Source organism: Geotrypetes seraphini, chromosome 5 (assembly GCF_902459505.1).
Source record: "Geotrypetes seraphini chromosome 5, aGeoSer1.1, whole genome shotgun sequence".
NCBI classification, from domain to species: domain Eukaryota; kingdom Metazoa; phylum Chordata; class Amphibia; order Gymnophiona; family Dermophiidae; genus Geotrypetes; species Geotrypetes seraphini.
The window spans coordinates 177998969-178020862 of record NC_047088.1 but is presented as its reverse complement, the minus strand read 5'-3'; the positions used below and the strand labels follow the sequence as shown (position 1 = coordinate 178020862).

General features: G+C 41.3%; 1 long non-coding RNA gene across 1 annotated transcript in view; it reads left to right on the top strand.

Moving 5' to 3' along the window:
• The window catches only part of LOC117361541, a 49056-nt gene extending 34680 nt beyond the window's left edge, over positions 1-14376 (top strand). The window contains exons 2-3 of the long non-coding RNA XR_004539682.1: positions 2739-2880; positions 13094-14376. This is a non-coding gene — a long non-coding RNA (uncharacterized LOC117361541). The remainder of the gene's footprint in view (positions 1-2738; positions 2881-13093) is intronic.
• Positions 14377-21894: the final 7518 nt, after the last annotated feature.

Genomic DNA, 21894 nt, shown 5'->3' with positions numbered 1-21894 from the left:
GATGTCTAAATCCCGTCTGATTAGGATGCAGCAATTGCAAGAGTTATGTTCTTATGACTTGATATACCTGATCAGCGTGAATATTTTTGTGAGTTTATTTGTGTTTAACAAATATATGCTGGTTTCCATCAATCAGCAGTAGAGAGTTTTACTGCGGGCCAGCAAGGTAAATGCTCTAATGCTCATTCGATTCCTATGAGTGTCGCAGCATTTACCTCACCTGCCTGCAGTAAACCTCTCTACCACTGCTTGATAAAAGGAGCCCAGAATAGATTATTTGTGTTGCGTAGGTTTTTTGTTTAGGTTTTTTTTACAAGCAGGCAATCTTTTAAATTTCCAGGAACATGAAAATCTGTGCCTACAGTACATAATGCTGCAGTAATAGTACTATGTGCTACCTGGCAAAAAAATCAAACAAACCCGAGTTTATTTCTAAAACCTGTTTTATGCTCTTGAGCTGAGACTGAGATACAGTGAAGGCAATGCTCATAGCCCCAGTTTATTACTGAGATTCCTAACCTGTAACAGAGATACCTAGGAGATACTCAGCATTAACATGTTTCAGATTTTTGAGGGAGTTGAAGTTTATTGCTCTTTGCCAGAACTCTCGTTGTGATGGTTATCCTATATAATAATAACCTTAGCGCGCATGCATACTTCAATCTTCATGGCTCTGTGCGTCCGTAGCTCCGTGGCCAGCAAAAAATTGTAAAGTGTGCAGTACATGCGCGTTCGGTGCATGCGCATGTTCGGCGTGTGCGTGCATGACGATTTGCTTCGAGTAGCAGTTTAACCTAATCCAGCAGTGATTACTGTGTGCCGGTTGCCCTTCCCAACACAACGCATGACATAAAAAAAAGATAGGATGGGGCACGATAATTGACTGGGAGAGAGATTGAAAGAAAAAAAAAAACACCACAGACGGGACATTGACAGACTGACACACTGAAAGACAGGTGGGTGGGAGTGAAAGACACAAACAGAAGGACAGGGGGACAGGGAGAGAAATTGAAAGAAAAAAAACAAAAAAAAAAAAACCCAGCAGTGGACAAGGAGAGAGAGACACACAGAAAAAAAGACAGACAAACAACGGCCAAGGAGACAGACAGCAAAAAAAGACAGACAGACATATAGCGGCCAAGGAGAGAGAGAGACAGAAAGAAAGAAAGACAGACAGACAGAAAGCTGCCAAGGAGAGGGAGAGAAAGAAAGAAAGACAGACACACACACATCTATTCTAGCACCTGCTAATGTAACGGGCTTAAAGACTAGTGTTAAATAGAAGGTTAAAAAAAATTAAAAAAAAAAACCCAGCAAGGTTTATTGTCTCACAGCATAGTAAAAGCTATTTCTAATTAAGCTGGAAGCCTACAATCTCAAAATTTTGCTGACCAAATAAGGGAGAAATGTTTTAACATGCATCATTTATTTTGCTCACTTTTATTGGTATAAATCCAGCCCAAACTGCAGCTAGGACTCAAGAACCACTCACAGTCACTTCCAGATTTTCTAAGTTGGTACTTTCTCTAATCTGGATACCCTTTCTGAACTCATTGTTTTGGGGCCCTTCATTTTTAAAATTTATGCCATTTTCCATTTTTGAAAAGAAAAACTGGAGCTTAGACTTTGCCCAGTCTTGTAAACTAAGTAAAAATGGAATTCAGAGTTGCAATTTTATGTAACCTTTGTCACAGTGGAACACATGCTTCTGATCAGTTTAAATCTAAATTACCTTCCCAACCTGTGGCATAAACACAAACAGCTTGTGAATTTTCATAAATCTTTAAAACATTTGTGGAAGAGAATGCCACATGTATTTAGCTCTTGAGACCAAAGATTATCCAGATGGATAACATACTTTCAAAGCAAACCAATATCAAAGAACTCCTCAAGGTACAAATGGGTCATTGTAAACAGGCCTTCATTTACTCATCAGCAACATATATTACATTGATCACAGTGAAACAGCTCCATCTAGCTCAGGAGCTATCACAAAGCCCTTGCAAATAGATCCTGCTTAGAGATTTACATAACATTTGCAACAGAAGTGAAAACAGTGAGAATCTGACTTTTTAAGTGGGTAGAAAATATTTGCAGAAAATTCATATCTACAAATTTTTCACCACAAAATTTAAGTAGGAATTTATAATGAAGCAGTGTTCCTACTGTTTTTATTTTCCTTAAGTGCAACAATATGGTGCTGGACCAGAAAATGAGGGAACAGCTAATGTATCTTGCAGAGAGATTCTTTGGTTAAAGCCTATGAGAAATTAATTTGCAAATTTTCTGATGTTTTTGACATAATCACCAATTTATTGCTGCTTAAAAAATTGGGGGATCAATTTTCAGAGGAAATTATGATACTTCTCGTATGTTAGATGTGCATAAACCATTTTAGACATGCTAAAAAAAGGCATGTATTTTATATTGCATAAATATCTAAACATGGATTTACAAAGCTGTGGTAGAGGTTTCTACTGTGGGCTTGTGAGGTAAATGCTCCGACACTCATAGAATTCCTATGAGCGTCAGAGCGTTTACCTTGCCGGCCGGCAGTAGAAACCTCTACTGTGGCTTTGTAAAAGGCGCCCTAATATTTTTTCAAAGCACGCTTATATATGCTAACATGTAAGATAGGATTTGTACATACTCTGGGGATCATCTAGGTTTTACAAAATTGTTACTATTGTTCAGTGCTCCAGTGCTTTATGCTTTTTCTATTTTTGTCTCCCTTAAAGCAATACTGGCAAAGGATATTGGGCTCTGGCATTTAGTCATGTGGCAGAAGCAAAACATCACATGTATCAAGAATAAGGGAGACACTGGAGTTTCTGGAATCCTGTGGATTACAGGACCGGAGGCAACATGGATTCACTAGAGGTAGGTCTTGTCAGACAAATCTGATCAATTTCTTTAACTGGGTGACCAGAGAGTGCGCTAGATGTGGTGTATTTAGATTTTAACAAAGCCTTTGACATTGTTCCACACAGACGTCTAATAAATAAACTGAGTGCCCTCAGGACAGGTCCCAAAGTGACGGGCTGGGTCAAGAACTGGTTGAGTGGAAGGCAACATAGGGTAGTGGTCAATGGAGATTGCTCTAGGGATGTTACTAGTGGTGTGCCTCAAGATTCAGTTCTTGGGCCTGTTCTTTTTATAAACGATATTGCAGCAGGGCTGTCAGATAAGATATGTCTCTTTGTGGATGATACCAAAATCTGCAATAGGGCAGACACCCAGGATGCTGTGAATAACATGAAGGAAGACCTGGCGAAGCTTGAAAAATGGTCTGAAATTTGCAGCTAAAATTTAATGCTAAGGAATGCAAGGTCATGCATTTGGGCTACAAAAAGTCAAGGGAGCGGTACAGTTTAGGGGGTGAAGAACTTATGTGCACGACAGAAGAGTGGGACTTGGGGTATGATTGTATGTGATGATCTTAAGGTGGTCAAACAGATTGAAAAGGTAACGGCGAAAGCTAGAAAGATGCTAGGGTGCCTAGGGAGAGGTATGGCCAGTAGGAAAAAGGAGGTATTGATGCCCCTGTATAAGACTTTGGTGAGACCTCATTTAGAATATTGAGGATGGAGTCGGTCCACAGGAAGGCTACTATATTTATTATTATTATTATTATTATTATTATAAAATGGTGCATGGTCTTCATCATAAGGTGTATAGGGACAGACTTAAAGATCTCAATCTGTATACTTTGGAGGAAAGGCGGGAGAGGGGAGATATGATAGAGATGTTTAAATACCTACGTGATGTAAATATGCATGAGGCAAGTCATAGAAACATAGAGTATGACGGCAGAAAAGGGCCGGCGGCCCAACAAGTCTGGTCACTCCAGAACCCTCCTTCCCGCAAGTCTGCCCACTTAATCAATTCGAACCCTCCTCCCTGGGGTATCCATCTTTTTGGCATAGCTCTGTGGTGCCCCCCCTGTTTGTCCCATCGATTCTTGAAGTCGAGCACGCTACTGGCCTCGACCACCTGGCATGGAAGATCATTCCATCGATCAATAATCCGTTTGGTGAAGAAGTATTTCCTGGTGTCACCATGAAATCTTCCCCCCGTTAAGTTTCAGCGGATGCCCTCTTGTCGCCGTGGGACCCTTTAGAAAAAAGATTTCTTCTTCCACTTTAATGCGACCCGTGATGTATTTGAATGTTTCTATCATGTCCCCCCTTTCTCTGCCCTCTTCGAGAGAATATAAGCGCAATCTGGTCAGACGTTCTCTTAAAGGTTGTCTTTCAGTCCTGAGACCATCCTAGTGGCCATACTCTCTTCTCATCACATGACTCTCTTCTCTTCACATCCTTTTGATAATGTGGCCTCCAAAACTGAACACAGTACTCCAGGTGAGGTCTCACTATGGCTCTGTATAACGGTAGTATGACTTCAGGCTTTCGTGTGACAAAGCTTCTTCTGTTGCAACCCAGCATTTGTCTAGCCTTTGCTGACGCTTTCTCCACCTGATTGGCAGCTTTCATATCTTTCCAGATGAGAACTCCCAGGTCTCTTTTTGCAGTAGTTCTAGTTAAGTTTTCCCCATTCAAGGTGTATGTTCTGCATGGATTTCTGCTCCCAAGATGCATTACCTTGCATTTTTTTGGCTTTAAAGTTTAATTGCCAAGTACTGGACCATTTTTCCAATAAAAGCAGGTCCTGCTCCATAGTGCTGGGCCTGGTTGCGCTGTCAGGTTCTGTTGCCCTACCCACAATGTTGCATAGTTTAGCGTCATCGGCAAATAATGTAATTTTGCCTCGAAGTCCCTTAGTCAGATTCCTTACAAAGATATTAAATAACATTGGGCTCAAGACCAAGCCCTGTGGCACTCCACTGTCACTTTCGATGTTTTTGATGGAATACCATTTACCATTACTCTTTGAAGTCTGCCGCTTAACCAGTCTTGTACCCATGCTGTCAGTGTTTCTCCTAGTCCTAATGATTTCATCTTGTTCAGTAACCTCCGGTGTGGAACACTATCAAAAACCTTGCTAAAGTCCAAATACACGATGTCCAGGGACTCACCCCCATCCAGTTTTCTTGTTACCCAGTCAAAGAAGCTTATCAGGTTGGATTGACAAGACCTTCCCTTTGTAAAGCCATGCTGGTGAGGATCCCTTAATCTTTCATCGTCCATAAAAATGTCCAAACTGTTCTTAATCAACTTTTCCATGAGTTTACTCACTATTGATGTGAGACTCACCGGTCTATAATTTTCAGCTTCTGACCTGCATCCCTTTTTGTGGAGCAGGATAACGTTGGCAGTTTTCCAGTCCAGGGGTACTTTTCTCTTGCTAAGGGAAAGTTTGAATAGCCCGGCTAACGGCTCTGCCAGGACGTCACTCAATTCTCGAAGTACTCTAGGGTGTAGATTGTCCAGGCCTATAGCTTTGTTTACTTTTAATTTTGATAGCTCTTGGTAGACTTCGCTTGCAGTAATTTCCATGTCCCAGAATGGGTCCTTCGAACTTCCCTTTGTATTTGAGGACCGGATCCCAGCGTTTCGCAGGTGAAGACTGAGCAGAAGTAGCTATTGAGTATTTCTGCCTTGTCTGCATCCGAGTCTGTAAAGCTGCCGTCAGGTTTTTTTAGGCGCCCAATTCCACTTGTGTTCTTCTTCCTGTCGCTAACGTATTTAAAAAAGGATTTCTCCCCTTTCTTTACCTACCTAGCTATGTTTTCTTCCATCCTGAGTTTGGCCTCTCTGACTGTCGTTTTAACTTTTCTGGATTTAGCCAGATAGATTTCTTTAGCTTCCGGACGTTGTAATTGTTTGTAGGTAACGAAAAGCTTTCTTTTTTTGCTTTACTAGTTCTGAGATCTCCATGGAGAACCACTGTGGTCTATTGTTTCTGTGTCGTTTGCTCACTGTTTTTATGTAAATGTTAGTTGCTTCATGCAGGGTAGACTTCAGAATAGACCATAGTTCCTCTACATTGTCCGTCACACTTTAGTTTTGCAGCACTTTGTAGACGTAGTCCCCCATGCCCTGAAAGTTAGTTCCTTTAAAATTTAGGACTTTAGTCAATGTCTTTGACATAGTGGTTCCTTTTTGGAGGCGGAACCAAACCATGTTGTGGTTGCTGGATGCCAAGGTGTCACCCACCGATACCCCTGTGACACTGTCTCCGTTGGTGAGCAACAGGTCCAGGATTGCCTGGTCTTTGGTGGGTTCCAGTACCATCTGCTTGAGGCATGCTCCTCGCATGGAGGCTAGTAGCCTCTTGCTGCCACTGGATGTAGCAGAAGGTTTGTTCCAGTCCACATCGAGCATATTAAAGTCTCCCACCAGCACTGTGTCCCCACACACTGTGATGGTCTCAATGTCTTCCATTAGTTCGTTATCTGCGTCCTCCTTTTGTCTAGGTGGTCTGTATACGACGCCAAGATACAGGCATTTGTTATTGCCCCTGGCTAGGTTCACCCAGAGGGATTTTCCTGTATACTTGATGTCTGTGATTTTGGTAACTTTGATGTCATCTCTAATGTATAGAGCTACCCCTCCTCCTGATTTGCCTTCTCTGTCTCAGCGGAGTAAGTTATATCCCGGTTTGACCATATCCCATCCATAAGACTCTGAGAATCATATTTCTGATATCACCACTACATCCAGGTCGGCATTTCTCATTTCCGCTTCCAGTTCCAATATTTTGTTGCCTAAGCTCCGGGCATTAGCATACATGGCTGTCCATTCTTTCTGTTCTTTCCGTTTGCATGGAGGGTTTTCTGACTGAGATAGTTTGTCCCCTTCAAACCTGCCTTTGTTCTCTTCAATCTTGCCTTTGACCCCTTCAATCTTGCCTTTCTCCCCTTCAATCCTGCCTTTAATCTTGCCTTTGACCCCTTCAGTCTTGCCTTCAATCTTGCTTTTGTCACCCTTGCTATTGCCTCTGTCTCCTTCAGTGTCCATGCTATTTCTCTCCCCTGACCCCCTGTCCATGTGATATTTTCCCTCTGGCCCCCAGATGTAGTCTCCTTCATTTGAAAGGAAGCACTGGAATGAGAGGGAATAGGATGAAGTTATGAGGTGATAAGCTTAGGAGTAATCTAAGGAAATACATTTTTACAGAAAGGGTGGCAGATGCGTAGAACAGTCTCCAGGAAGAGGTGCTAGAGACAGAGACTGTGTCTGAATTCAAGAAAGCCTGGGATAAACATGTGGGATCTCTCGGACAGAGAAAGAGATAATGGTCACTGCGGATGGGCAGATTGGATGAGTCATTTGGCCTTTATCTTCCATCATGTTTCTATGTTTCTATACCCTGAGGCAGCTGGAATACATACGCCAGTGAAATGCTGGCCATTGTCAGTGTTCCCAAGCACGCTGCATTGAAATAAGTAACTTAGGGCTCTTTTTACTAAGGTGCGCTAGCGTTTTTAGCGCATGCACAAAATTACCATGCGCTAAACCGCGTGGTATGCTTCTAGAATAACGCCAGCTCAATGCTGGTGTTAAAGTCTAGCATGCGTGGCAATTTAGCGCACGCTATTCCGCGCATTAAGGCCCTAACGCACCTTAGTAAAAGGAGCCCTTAGTCTGCTCCATCATGGAAGTTTATCTGCATTAGAGTTGAATTTTTATAAAATAGTTTTGTAATTAATGCATTGCACAAGGCTTTATAATCAGCTTTGACAAAAGAGGTTTTTTATGCAAATGAGGTTTTCTTCACCACTTGATCTCAAGAAGGGGGTGATGGGGTTCTGAGGCTTTTTCCTACTTTTGTTGTTAGCTGATTTTGGCCTGTTACAATGATTGAGATTTTCCTCTATATATGAATGTATTCAAAAATTATCCTTAGCATGTATATGTTTCAAATTTATTTAAAAATTTGATTTGATTGCAATATTATAATACAATGCGATTTACAAATAGTGATAAAATCAGGGTAGAAAACAAAAAAACCCACACAATTGCTAAAACTATGACACTACAGGACACAAGAGGAAGACAGGTTTAATTACAATTAAGAACATAAGAAGTTGCCACCACTGGTCAGACCAGAGATCCATCACGCCCAGCGGCCCGCACCCGTGGCGGCCCATCAGGTCTGTGACCTGTGAAGTGGTTCCTGACCATTTCTGTAACCTACCTCTACATCTCTCTGTAACCCTCAATCCCCTCATCCTTTAGGAACCTATCTAAACCTTCCTTGAAACCCTGTAGTGTGCTCTGGCCTATCACAACCTCCAGAAGTGTGTTCCATGTGTCCACAACCCTCTGGGTAAAAAAGAACTTCCTCGCATTTGTTCTAAACCTGTCCCCTCTCAATTTCTCCGAGTGACCCCTTGTACTTGTGGTTACCCACAGTCTGAAGAATCTGTCCCTGTCCATCTTCTCTATGCCCCTCAGGATTTTGAAGGTTTCTATCATGTCTCCTCTAAGTCTCCGCTTTTCCAGGGAGAACAGCCCCAGCATTTTCAACCTGTCAGCGTATGAAAAGTTTTCCATACCATTTACCACTTTAGTTGCTCTCCTCTGGACCCCCTCAAGTACTGCCATGTCCTTCTTGAGGTACGGCGACCAGTACTGGACACAGTACTCCAGATGTGGGCGCACCATTGCACGATATAGCGGCATGATGACTTCCTTCGTCCTGGTCGTGATACCCTTTTTAATGATACCCAACATTCTGTTCGCTTTCTTTGAGGCTGTCGCACATTGTGCTGATGGTTTCAATGTTGTGTCCACCATCATCCCCAGGTCTCTTTCAAGGTTGCTCACTCCTAGCAGTGATCCTCCAATTTTGTAGCTGAACATCGGGTTCTTTTTCCCTACATGCATGACCTTGCATTTCTCTATGTTAAAACTCATCTGCCACTTTTTTGCCCACTCTTCCAGTCTCGTTAGGTCTCTTTGCAGGTCTTCGCAGTCTTCCGTGTTTCTAACCCTGCTGCAGAGTTTGGTGTCATCAGCAAATTTAATAACCTTACATTTCGTCCCTGTCTCCAGGTCGTTGATAAATATATTGAACAGGAGCGGTCCCAGCACCGACCCCTGTGGAACTCCACTCGTGACCCATTGCCAGTCTGAGTAATGGCCCTTTACTCCAACCCTCTGTTTCCTGCCTGCCAGCCAGTGTTTAATCCATCGGTGGACATCCCCCTGCACCCCGTGGCTCCACAGCTTCCTAAGCAATCTTTCGTGAGGTACCTTGTCGAAGGCCTTTTGGAAGAAAAGGTAAATGATGTCTATGGATTCCCCTTTATCCACCTGGCTGTTTATTCCCTCAAAGAAATACAGTAAGTTCGTGAGGCATGACCTTCCCTTGCAGAAGCCGTGCTGTCTCACCTTCAGTTGTCCATTGTTTTCTATGTGTTTGTAGATTGTGTCCTTGACCAGTGCTTCCATCATCTTTCCCGGAACCGAGGTCAAGCTCACCGGCCTGTAGTTTCCCGGGTCACCCCTTGATCTCTTCTTAAAGATGGGCGTGACATTGGCTATTTTCCAGTCCTCTGGGATCTCCCCAGTTTTCAAGGATAGGTTACAAATTTGGCGTAGTGTTTCCGCTATTTCATTTCTCAGTTCCTTTAATACCCTTGGGTGGATGCCGTCTGGACCTGGTGATTTGTCGCTCTTCAGTCTGTCTATCTGTCTGAGAACATCCTCTTTGCTTACTTCTAGTTGGATCAGCTTTTCATCATGGTCTCCATTTATGTTCTCCTCGGGTTATTGGATGTGTCCTCTCTTGTGAAGACTGATGAGAAGAACTTGTTTAACCTGTCAGCTATCTCTTTCTCCTCCTTAACCACTCCCTTCCTGTCTCCATCGTCCAAAGGTCCCACTTCCTCCCTGGCTGGTTGTTTCCCCTTCACATACCTGAAGAATGGTTTGAAGTTTTTTGCTTCCCCCGCCAGTCTCTCCTCATATTCTCTTTTTGCTTTCCTAACCACTCGGTGACAGTCCTTTTGGTGCCTTTTGTGCTCCTTCTGGTTGTCCTTAGTTTGGTCCTTTTTCCATTTTCTAAATGATGTTTTCTTGTCACTTATCACCTTTCTCACTGCATTTGTTATCCATGCCGGGTTTTTGGTTCGATTTTTTATTTTTTTTTGCACCCTTTCCTAAACCTGGGGACATACAGGTTTTGTGCTTCGTGCACCGTGCCCTTGAATAGGGCCCAGGCTTCCTCTACGGTATCCATCTTCCCTGAGCTGTTGCTGAGTTTCTTTGCCACCATTTTCCTCATGGCCTCGTAATTTCCTTTTCTAAAATTGAGTGCTGTTGTAGTTCTTTTCACTTTTGATGTTCCCATTTCTAGCTTGCACTGGATCATGTTGTGATCGCTGTTTCCTAGTGGCGCTAGTACTACCACCTCCTTTGCGGGTCCCCCTAGCCCGTTGAGGATTAGGTCAAGGGTGGCATCTCCTCTTGTTGGTTTCGTGACCAGGTGCTCCATGAAACAGTCCCTCACTGCCTCCAGGAACTATGTTTCTCTCGTGTAATTTGAATGTCCAATGCTCCAGTCTATCCCAGGGTAGTTGAAATCCCCCATCACCAACACACTTCCGCTTTTACATACCTGCCTCAATTCAGCCTCCAGGTCCTGGTCGTTTGCCTCCAGTTGTCCTGGTGGGCAATAGTACAGTCACAATTTTATGTCTGCTCCATTTCCTCCTGTCAGCTTTACCCATAATGATTCCAAGCCGTCCGCCCTTACTGTTGTTTCCATCCTGGTTGAAGGAATGGAGTCCTTTATATATAGCGCTATTCCTCCACCCTTCTTATGTGTCCTGTCCCTCCTATAGAGTTTGTACCCTGGTAGGACCACATCCCATTTATTGTCCTCGGACCACCATGTCTCTGTGACTCCAATTATGTCTAGGTCCTCCTTATTGGCTATAACTTCTAGCTCCCCCATTTTGGTTCTTAGGCTCCTAGCATTAGTGTATAGGCAATTTAAGTCCCTGTTGTTTACCTTCTCTGTTTGTTATCCTCGTGGTTAAAACAGTAGGATGGGAATAGTTACCCACTTAATTTTTATTTAGAAGATTTTAGTCCACTGTAGGGTGTTTGAGTTTTATAGAATTCAAGCAGCTCAGTGGAAAGCATCTTTAAGGAGCCAGCTTTCTAAGAGACCTATTATTTTGCCTCATAAAAGTGTTGGTTGAAGATGTATTCCTGTTTTATGTTATTGAGTTTTTAGGTCTATACAATTTAGTATAGTATACTAGGCTCTTAGTGGTACATTACAATACAGCTTTGACAGGGGTACAATACAACAGAGGAGAGCTAGTACAATTTGAGAAGGACACTATGAGAAAGATATTTCCTTACAGTGCAATTTTAAAAGAGAAATAATTTATTGTTTTCCAGGATGCTAAGGAAGGTACATTGAGAGGTGCTATGAGGTAGAGATTGTCTGTTATAGTCCATCGTCAGGTGGTTGAACTGTGCACATGGTCCAGTAGAGGTTATAAGTTGATTTGTGGATGTACTGGTCAGATTTATTGAGTGAATAAGGAGTCGTTGAAATAAGTCTTTAGTTTCTTTCCGAATGTGAGGTAGTTTGATTCAGATCTGGTTATGTGAAGGTTGTTCCAAATTTTTGCACCAGTGTATGTAAACATGGTGTTATAGGTACATTTGTGCTTGAGTCCTTTAGTTGAGAGATAGTTCAACTGAAGTTTACTGAGATTTTTGTTCATGCAGGGCCATAAGGGATTGAATAAGTCTATGAGTGGTGTGGCAGAATTTCCATGAAGGTTGCGGAAGATTATACATAATATCTTGAAGTGTATTCTAGTATTGATGGGTAGCCAATGTAGCTGTCTCAGGTAGGTAGAAATTGGATCATATTTTTCAACCTGAAGATGAATCTACTGGTTTGCAGGTCAGTGTTGTGTTGATACCTATGTAGAGGAAGTTGCAGTAGTCAAGTTGTGACAAAACTAGCTTTTGTACAAGGATGGTGAAGCTCATGAAAGTAGAGCCTTATGAGTCTTAGCTATCTCATGGAAAAAAAGGTTTTCCTCCAGAGATTTGAAACTCGTGGTTCAAGGGATAAAGTTGAGTCCAGTATGACACCTAGTACTTTCCTGTCAATTTGTCATTTGTCTCTCCTTTCTTCTCCTTTACCACTCAGCTTTCTTCAATTTATTTTTCTGCCTCTTTCCAGATTTTATTTCCTACTGTACAGTCCACAGTTGTTGTTTTTTTATCCACACATTAAAAAATAAAATTATTTTTTTTGGCACAAGAGGCAACTTCCTCTTCCATCGCCCTCCCATCCAGTGCCTGACCTCTTATCTCCCCCTTTCTATTCAGTCTTAAATCCTCTCTCACTCTTCCATCCAGCATCTGCCTCCTCTTCTGCCTTCTATTCAGCATCTGCTTCTTCTCCCCTTCTATCAAGCATCTGCCCCTCTGTATTCCCTTTCCATCCAGCAGCTGCATCCTCTCTCTCCTCCCTTAAATCCTGTGCCTGACCGCTCTCTCTCCCCTCCCCTTCCATTCCATTACTTGACCCCCCTCTTTCCCCTCCTCTTCCATCCAATGCCTGATCTCCTTTATCCCCTTCCATCCAGCATCTGCCCCTCCTCCCTTCTATTCAGTGTCTGATTCCTCTCCCCCTTCTATCCAGCATATGCCCCCTCTCTCTCCCCTTCCATCTAATGCATGACCTCTCTCTCTGCTCTTCCATCCAGTGCCTGACACCTCTCTCCCCTCCACCTCCCTCCAGCACCTGATTTCCTTTCATCCCTTCCATCCAGCACCTGACACACTCTCTCACCTTTTCTATCATCACCTTTCATCCTCTCTCCCATTTTCCATCCATTGCCTGACTCCCTCCCTCCTTCCCCCTCTCTCTCACAGCGATAAAACAAAGATAAAGGCATTATGAGACCATTCTATTCATCCTCGTGGCTGCCATCTCTGCCCCCTTCTGATATCACTTTCAGTTCCGGGGCAGAACCGTCAGCCACAAGGATGAATAGAGTGGCCCTGCAACCCCTTTATCTTTGTTTTGGTACTGCTTAAACAGCAGCAGTGGTAGCAGGGGATGGGGAGATTGTTGGGGGGTGCCATAACACCCATAGCTCCCCCGTTCTAATGCCCATGCATTCTGTTACTTGCAATCTCTACAGGGGAACCATGGGCAAGCACCTCCAGACAGCAAGACTTAACACAACTTAAGGGTATAAGGAGGAGACACCACTTGAGGGCAGCAGGAAGAGAGAAGGCCACAGTGAAGAATCCATCAGAGGAGCAGACTGACCATGTGGGTCAGAAGAATAACCCCTGGAATCACCATCACTATTTTTTCATATTGATGAGACCACAGAAGAGGAGGAAGAAGAAGAGTGGAAGGACTTGAAGAAGAGGGAGCAAGAAGGAGATTGGTTTCTCTCACCCATGAGCTGGTGGTGTATATGGGAACCATGAAAGACTGCCTACCCAACAGGCCCTCATATCAGGCCTTAGCAGATGGAGCATCTGACCAGCATTTCTGCCTCCCTGCAACTGTTTATGTCATTCTTGGGCTCTTAAACTGCAGTTTCTTCTACCCAGACAGAAAGTTGTTCTGCCCCACTGCCTGCTTCTCAGGCAGCCAAGACATTTAGATCCCTGAATGGATCAAGTGTCCTTTTCTGCCAACATCTTCTATGTTTCTCTACTTGCTTATTGATAACTGTTGTTGCTATGATGCATTATATATTGGCCTTCTTAAAAGCAATGTGCAAATGATTCATTCACTTTCCTTTTTTAAAAGAACTATACATACAAGCGCAAATGATGTTTAGAGTTATAGAGGCTCATTTTTAAAGCACATAGACTTACAAAGTTACACAGGTTACTGTCAAACTTTGTAAGTCTATGTGCTTTGAAAATGAGCATCATAGCCTACCACTTTCTTGAACAAGAAAGAAATGACTGTACACATAAAAGCTCTAACAAACATGATGCTAAAGAGGCCGGTGCTGGAAATGGAGTTGGGTTGTTTGCTAGGAATAAACATGTTGGTATCAGGTGCAACACTCATTTAACAGTAGGAATACCTGTAACATTAACAAGATTTACTGACAGTCTCCATCTGTGTCTTTCTACCAAACAAGGTCACTCAGTCAGATCCTAAAAAGCCTAATAAAGAAAGTACCACATCTCCAGGGTGATAATGGAAATTTGCTGTGACATACGTCTTAGGCAACGGCAGTATTTTTAGTAGTGAACAATAAATTAAGGAAGGAAGCAAAAAGTTTGAATTTTTAACATGCTGTACCATCTTGCAAAGTAGCTGGATGTTTAATTGTGCGTATGTGCATGAATTCAGGGGCTATTTTTCTCTCTTCATTCAAAATGGTGCACAAGGAATTTTAGTGCCTTATTCCAGCCATTTTCACAGTCTCAGTTTATGTAAATTATTGATAAAACCCTGTTTATGGAAGTTATTGATCTAAATTTTTAAGATAAGGAGTACCCTCAGTTTTCAAACTCACGCTGAGGGTGCTCCTTATCTTATAGATTTGAGGTTTCTATATTTTTGATGGAGTCTAAGAAGTTAACTTTCCTGCATTGTCCTAGGGCACGGTCAGCTTATATTTTGGTGTCTTTTAAGGATAAATTACATAGTATGACATATCATTCAGAAGACTCCTGATGCAGGCCATTCCAGCCGAAACATGTACATGTCGACTTAATGAATGAATAAAGCAGAGTGTTGAAATTAATCAGCATACCTGTTCTTCTGGCACATCTCCACTACTTGTCTGTTTAACACATAGGCACCAATTATTTGAGTTTATGATTATAATAATGGCATACATGTGTGAATAGTCATAAGGACATAGGAATAGCCTTACTATGTTAGATCAAAGGTCCATCTTGCCCAGTATCCCGTGTTCACAGAAGCCAATCCAAATCACAAGTACCTGGCAAAACCCCAAATAGTAGCAGCATTCCATGCCACCGATCCAGGGCAAGCAGTGGCTTCCCCCATATCTTTCTCAACAGCAGACTATGGACTTTTCCTCCAGGAACTTGTCCAAACCTTTTTTAAAACCAGCCATATTAACCGCTTTCACCACATCCTCTGGCAAAGCATTCCAGAGCGTAACTATTCTCTGAGTGAAAAAAAATATTTTGTCCAATTGGTTTTAAAAGTAATGCTCTGTAACTTCGAGTGTCCCCTAGTCTTTGCAAATCTTGATGCAGTAAAAATATCGATCCACTTGTACCCATTCTACACCACTCACAATTTTGTAGATTTCAATCTACAAAATTGATGGTAAAGGAGTTTCATCCCCTTTACCATCTTGGCCGTTCTTCTTTGAACCTTTTCTAGTGGATACTGGTACTGTATATATAAAACCTGTTTAGAATATCATCCTGGTTATTTTCATACCCTACCCAGTTCCTATATCTAGGATAGATTTGTGTGCTTTATTCAGCTTACAGATAAATCATTCTTCATGTTATTCACACCACCAGGGGTGTCTTTTGCAGATTTTGGTATCATCAGCAAAGAGGCAAATCTTATCTGTCAGCACTTCAGTAATATTGCTTTAAAAAAATGTTAAAAAGAACAGGACCAAGAACCAAATGTTATGATGCTACCCCTCCCCCACAGATATATAAGGCACTTGCAGTCATAGTACATGCTTTGAATGTGATATGATATGCATATACCCCCAAATTCTGTATATAGTGCCATAAGTTGAATGCACAACTGATTTGTGTGCACAGCTTAATTGTTTAACAAGACCAATTAGTGCTGATAATTGGCAATTAACACCTCATAATTGATGCTAATTGACACTAATTAGAAGTTACAGGCACAGCTTGGTAGGCACATTCTATAAAGTGGTGTATGTCAGTTCTACTGTACGAATCTCAAGAGGGTATGGCCAAGGAAGGAGCATGGGTGGATCGTGGGCATCACTAAAAGTTAAGTGCACTGATACAGAATAACCTGATCCATGCACAACTTAGGCGCAGGCATTTAGGCCTGGTTTTCCTTAGCCTAAATAGGTGTGCCGAAAAGTTAGTGATCTGTTTGGCTGCTAAGCACAATTTTTATATGGTGTATGTCTTTTTTATAGAATTGCACTAAGCACCATTCTAGTTGGTGTTGTTTTTTGGCACTACATATAGAATCAGACCCATACTTAAGCTCTTTTGAGCAGGGACAGTCTTCTTTATGTTTTGATGTACACCACTGTGTATGTCTAGTAGCACTATATAAATGATAAGTAGTAATAGTAATTTCTGATTCTCATAGAAACATGATGGCAGATAAAGGCCAAATGGCCCATCTAGTCTGCCCATCCGCAGTAACCATGATCTTTTCCTTTCTCTAAGAGATCCCACGTGCCTATCCCAGGCTTTCTTAATTCAAACACAGTTTCTGTCTCCACCACCTCTTCTGGGAGACTGTTTCACGCATCTATCACCCTTTCTGTAAAAAAGTATTTTCTTGGATTACTCTAGAGCCTATCACCTCTTAACTTCATCCGACCTATGCCCTCTCATTCCAAAGCTTCCTTTCAATTGAAAGAGGCTATCCCTGCCATAGAAGTCTTCCCAGCACCAATTCTAATTCCCAAACATGAGTTTCTGTTGAAGCCCATTCCAGCCTTAATCCTGATCCAACTTTGCCATGTACAGGTCCCAGGCCATAGAAGTCTGCTTGGCATTGATCTTACTTGCCAACCTCTGGAGCTGCCATCAAAGGTCACTCCAGCTTTGAGATCATTTGTGTTTTAATTTGATTTCATATATTTTAGTTTATGTTTTCATGGTAACTTTTGAAGAAGAGTCCTATATGAACGAATAATGCATTCCTTATATACTATATTGCTTTGGATGCCCCCAGATCAGAAGAGGTGGTATACAAGGGGCTGCTGAAAAGTTCTCAGTCCAACCAACCAACTTCCTAAATTCTGAGAGTTATTTTGCCACTGTAGCTGAAAATAGTATCTTAATTTTTTAAGTGCCAATTTGCAGACACTGAACCTCCCCCCCCTCCTTTTACAAAACCGTAATGTAGTTTTTAACATTGACCATGGCGGTAAAAGCTCCGATGCTCATAGGAATTCTGCGGACGGCGCTAAAAAACATTCTATGGTTCTGTAAAAGGTGTGTGGAGGGGGGGAGGGGGGTAAGTTATATATTTTGACATTGTTTCAGATCATTGATTGAACCATATCCACGTCATTCTCATCTTGGGCTGAGAACTTTTCAGCACCCCCTTGCAATAAACATTAATAGATAGATTTTCTCTAAGAACAAGATGACCACATAGTTCATTTTTATTTATTTTAAATCACTTCAAATGGTTTGTAAACATATTCCAAGAGAAGAAAATGTATTCAACAAAATATTTCCAGCATTCAATAACATTGTAGTACTTTACATAGGAGAATTATCTTTCAGGAACCATAAACTTTTATGAGTATACTGCTATGAACCTGCCTTATTTCATAATAGTTTCAAAAAAATAAAAGACATACAATAAAGTTAGCAAAGTGTTTATGTGGTGCCACAGCTTGCCTTCCATGGTATACTTTACTTTGCAATTTATCACCAGAAGGCACATTTGTAATTGCCTGCTGATTATATGATAATAGACTTGATAAATCATTACTTTGATAATGACACTAGAAAGTTTAATGTCTCATAAGTAATCTGGCATGTAAATTAATGCAGGTATTGTATTTTTTTTTTTTTGCTGTGAAAACAAACGGTGGAGAAACATATTGTGTTTTACAGTATTATTACATATGGCATGTCAGCAAGTATACAAAACTGTCATGCCAATGCTTGGTTAATATTGTTTGAATTTATTAATGGATCATCACCTGTAGAAATAAAAATGTTTATGCTCCTTTAATATCAAACAATGCCAACAATGTGAATGAAGCTGAAATACAAATTTTGAGGTTGATATTCAATCCGATTTAACTTGCCAGAAAAACTCCTGACTGTTTAAATCACCTATTTGGGAATAAATCACCTATTTCAGTGGCACTTATCTGGTTAACAAGTTTTCAAGTTTCAAGTTTTATTAAAATTTGTTATGCACGCAATGTCAAATATTTTAAAGCGTATTACAAGTTAAAAATAGGGGACAGACCATAAGACAGTTTGTTACAAAATAAAATATATACACACCAATTTAGTACTGATACAGAAGGAGAGGGGGGGATGAACTACAATCATTAAAGAAAGTGGAGAAACATTTATGGGTAACACATCGGGGGGGTGCAAAAAATAAAGATAAAGAAGTAAAGAAGTGAAAATAAGGGGGGGAAGGGAAAAAAGAAAGAAAGAAATAATTTTTTTTTTTAAGATCTATGAATGAGGACTGATTAAGACTAGGTATTAGGATATAAAATATAGAATTTAACTGTAAGCTTGTCTATGGGCTCCTTTTAATAAGCCGCATTAGGGCTTTAACGCGCAGTATAGCACGAGCTACAATGATGCGTGCGCTAGACCTTAATGCCAGCACTGAGCTAGTGTTAGTTCTAGAAGCATAACACACGGTAATTTCCTGCGTGCGCTAAAAACGCTAGCGCACCTTAGTAAAAGGAGCCCTATGTCTCAAATGCATCTTTATACAGGAAACTTTTTTTAAAACCTTTGAATTTTTTCTAATGAGGTTTCACCACGCAAGTAATTTGGTAGATTATTCCAGAGCTGAGGAGCTATAACCGAAAAAATAGTAGATCTCCTAGTGCCTTATTACTTTTAAGGAGGGGATAGTCAGAAGATGCTCTTCTGTTGATCTAACAGCCTCTTTTACAAAGTTGAGCTAGCGGCTGCGCTGCGATAACGGCCCTGAAACCCATAGAGATTTAAAGGGCTTCGGGCTTTGTAAAAGAGGCCGTAAGTGTCCTAAATGGGGTATATGGTATCAGAAAGTGGTCAAGAAATATTGGTGCATTTGATTGATGGATTTTAAAGGATAACAGTGCGACTTTGTAAGTAATTTTGTGCGAGACTGGTAGCCAGTGTGCTTTTTGCAGAAGTAGTGTTACGTGGTCATATTTTTTTGAATTAGTGATAATTTTTATTGCTGTGTTTTGTATAATTTGCAATCTTCTCATTTCTTTCTGTTATGCCTTGATACAACGTGTTGCAGTAATCAAGCCTTAGAGATTGGAGAAACTGGGTCTCTTTTCCCTGGAGAAGAGGAGACTTAGAGGGGATATGATAGAGACTTATAAGATCATGAAGGGCATAGAGAGAGTAGAGAGGGACAGATTCTTCAAACTTTCTAAAAATAAAAGAACAAGAGGGCATTCGGAAAAGTTGAAAGGGGACAGATTCAAAACCAATGCTAGGAAGTTCTTCTTTACCCAACGAGTGGTGGACACCTGGAATGCGCTTCCAGAGGGCGTAATAGGGCAGAGTTCAGTAATGGGGTTTAAGAAAGGATTGGACAATTTCCTGCTGGAAAAGGGAATAGAAGGGTATAAATAGAGGATTACTGCACAGGTCCTGGACCTGTTGGGCCGCCGCGTGAGCGGACTGCTGGGCATGATGGACCTCAGGTCTGACCCAGCAGAGGCATTGCTTATGTTCTTAAGCCTAGAGATAATTAAAGAATGAATAAGGATGTTAAGGGCTTCTGGTTTTAAGACTTTTGCTAAGGATCTGATTAGACGTAACTGAAAATAACTGGTTAGCACCTAACTCAAAGCTGGCTATTTTGTGAGCATTCTGAGACAGAGCCAGCATTTGGCTGGTTAAATGTTGATGCTCAGAACTTGACTTTATAAATTACAAAAATTAGGGCAGGGTGTCAAAGTCCCTCCTTGAGGGCCACAATCCAGTAAGGTTTTCAGGATTTCCCCAATGAATATACACGGAATCTATTAGCATACAATGATGCAAATTGATCTCATGCATATTCATTATGGAAATCCTCAAAACCCGACAGAATTGCGGCCCTCGAGGAGGAACTTTGACACCCCTGAACTAGGGGAACACTCAATGAAGTTACAAGGAAATACTTTTAAAATCAATAGGAATAAATATATTTTCATTCAGAGAATAGTTAAGCTCTGGAACGCATTGCTAGAGGTTGTGGTAAGAGCAGTTAATGTAGCTGGTTTTAAGAAAGGTTTGGACAATTTCCTGGAGGAAAAGTAGATAGCATGTTATTGAGACAAACATGGGGGAAACCACTGCTTTTCCTGGGTCAGTATCATGGACTCTTGCTACTATTTGGATTTTTGCCATGTACTAGTGACCTGGATTGACCACTGTGATGACAGGCTACTGGGCTAGATGAACCACTGGTAAGGCTATTCTTATCTTCTTATTTCAGTTCTAACTGTATGCAGTAACTATAGCCAGTTAAGTACTAAATATCGCACTTACCTGGCTATGTGTTAGCCAGCTCTGCAAACCTGGAAATTCAATGCTGGTGGTCTGAATTTCCAGGTTTAGTGCTGCTTGCAGTCAATTACCATGCCAATTAAACCAGTTTTAAAAAAATTTGCAAATGGATCCCAAAGTTAGGTGTTGCTATGCATCCACGCTTAAGACATCTAGCTGCACCCAACATATACTGTTTATAGAATCAAGCATTTTTCCATGTCTGTCCTGGTGGGCTCATGGGACTTGAAACCACAATCTCAGGGTGCTGAAACTGTAGCCCTAACCACTGTGCCACACAATCCTCCTGTGTGAACAGCTGCTTGTATATGTGTTATAGTATTCTCTGGCAATGAGCAAAAAAATTGCATTCAGAAGAAATAAAACTCTTATGGCCAGATTTTATAAATGGTGCCTAAGTGCATATACATTGCACTCAAAATGGTTGTCAATCAACCAAAAGGTGCCACTTATAGAGTCCAGCCTAGCGGTGCCTAGGCATCATTAGGCATCCTAAAGGTAGGAGCCGGTATATTAGGCCAGGCTTTACATGACCTAATTTACCGGCACCTAACTTGGACACCTAGCAATCCCCCCCATTGCCCCTTCAGATAGAGCCCTATCATTGTGAATTGCCTAGATGTCGCAAGACTATGGCGGTATAGAAAAAATAAAGTTATTATTATTAAAGTCAACCATGCATATCCTATGCCCCTAAACATACCTACTTTTCAGGTAGGTGTTGGAAAGCACCTTCACTTAGACACTGCTAGGTATCCTAAAAGTTTAGCACCAAACTCTTAATTGGTTATTTTACATTTTTTTTGATTGGCTGAAAAATGACATGGTCAGTTACCATGCCAATTAAGCCAAAAGGTTGAGCATGGATTCCAAAGTTAGGCATCCTCAATGAGGTCACCTAGCAGTGCCTAATGTAGGCACCCTACATATAATCTAGCCCTTAAAGAATTATTAAGTCCTAAAGTTCTGATGAGCCAGAGGGATTTGAATTATACAGACCACCCTCATTGTGGTTCATGTAGCATATATGATGTTATGCTGGAAGAAACCTCTTTGGTAAATCCTTTGAAAAATAAACAGTGTTGATTGCAATAGCAGACCATCAGCACATTATCGTATGTTGTCTATGGTGACTGGAATCGCAGCCCAGCAAGGTGAAATGGAAAGAACTGCACTCTTTGGGGTGGACGGAATATAAGCCAAATAAAGAGCTAAATAAATAAATATGTTTATTTAAAATCAGATGTGTTAGAACCTAATGGACTGAATGCTGCTATTAATTGGAAGACCTTTTATTGTTTTGTTTTTTTTAATTATTTTTAGATGTTGTGATCTTTTGCTATGTAAACTTTGGTTCCAGATGTGATCTTCTGAATGTTGGAAAATACCATTTTGTTCCACTCATGAAACAGAGGGAAATCAGCAAAATGGAGTCCTACATTAACCCTCCCCCTTTAAAAAAAAAACCCCCACAAATGTGTTTTTTAGTGCTAGCTGGTGTGCTGAATGCTCCACGCTGCTCCTGACACTCATAGAGTTCCTA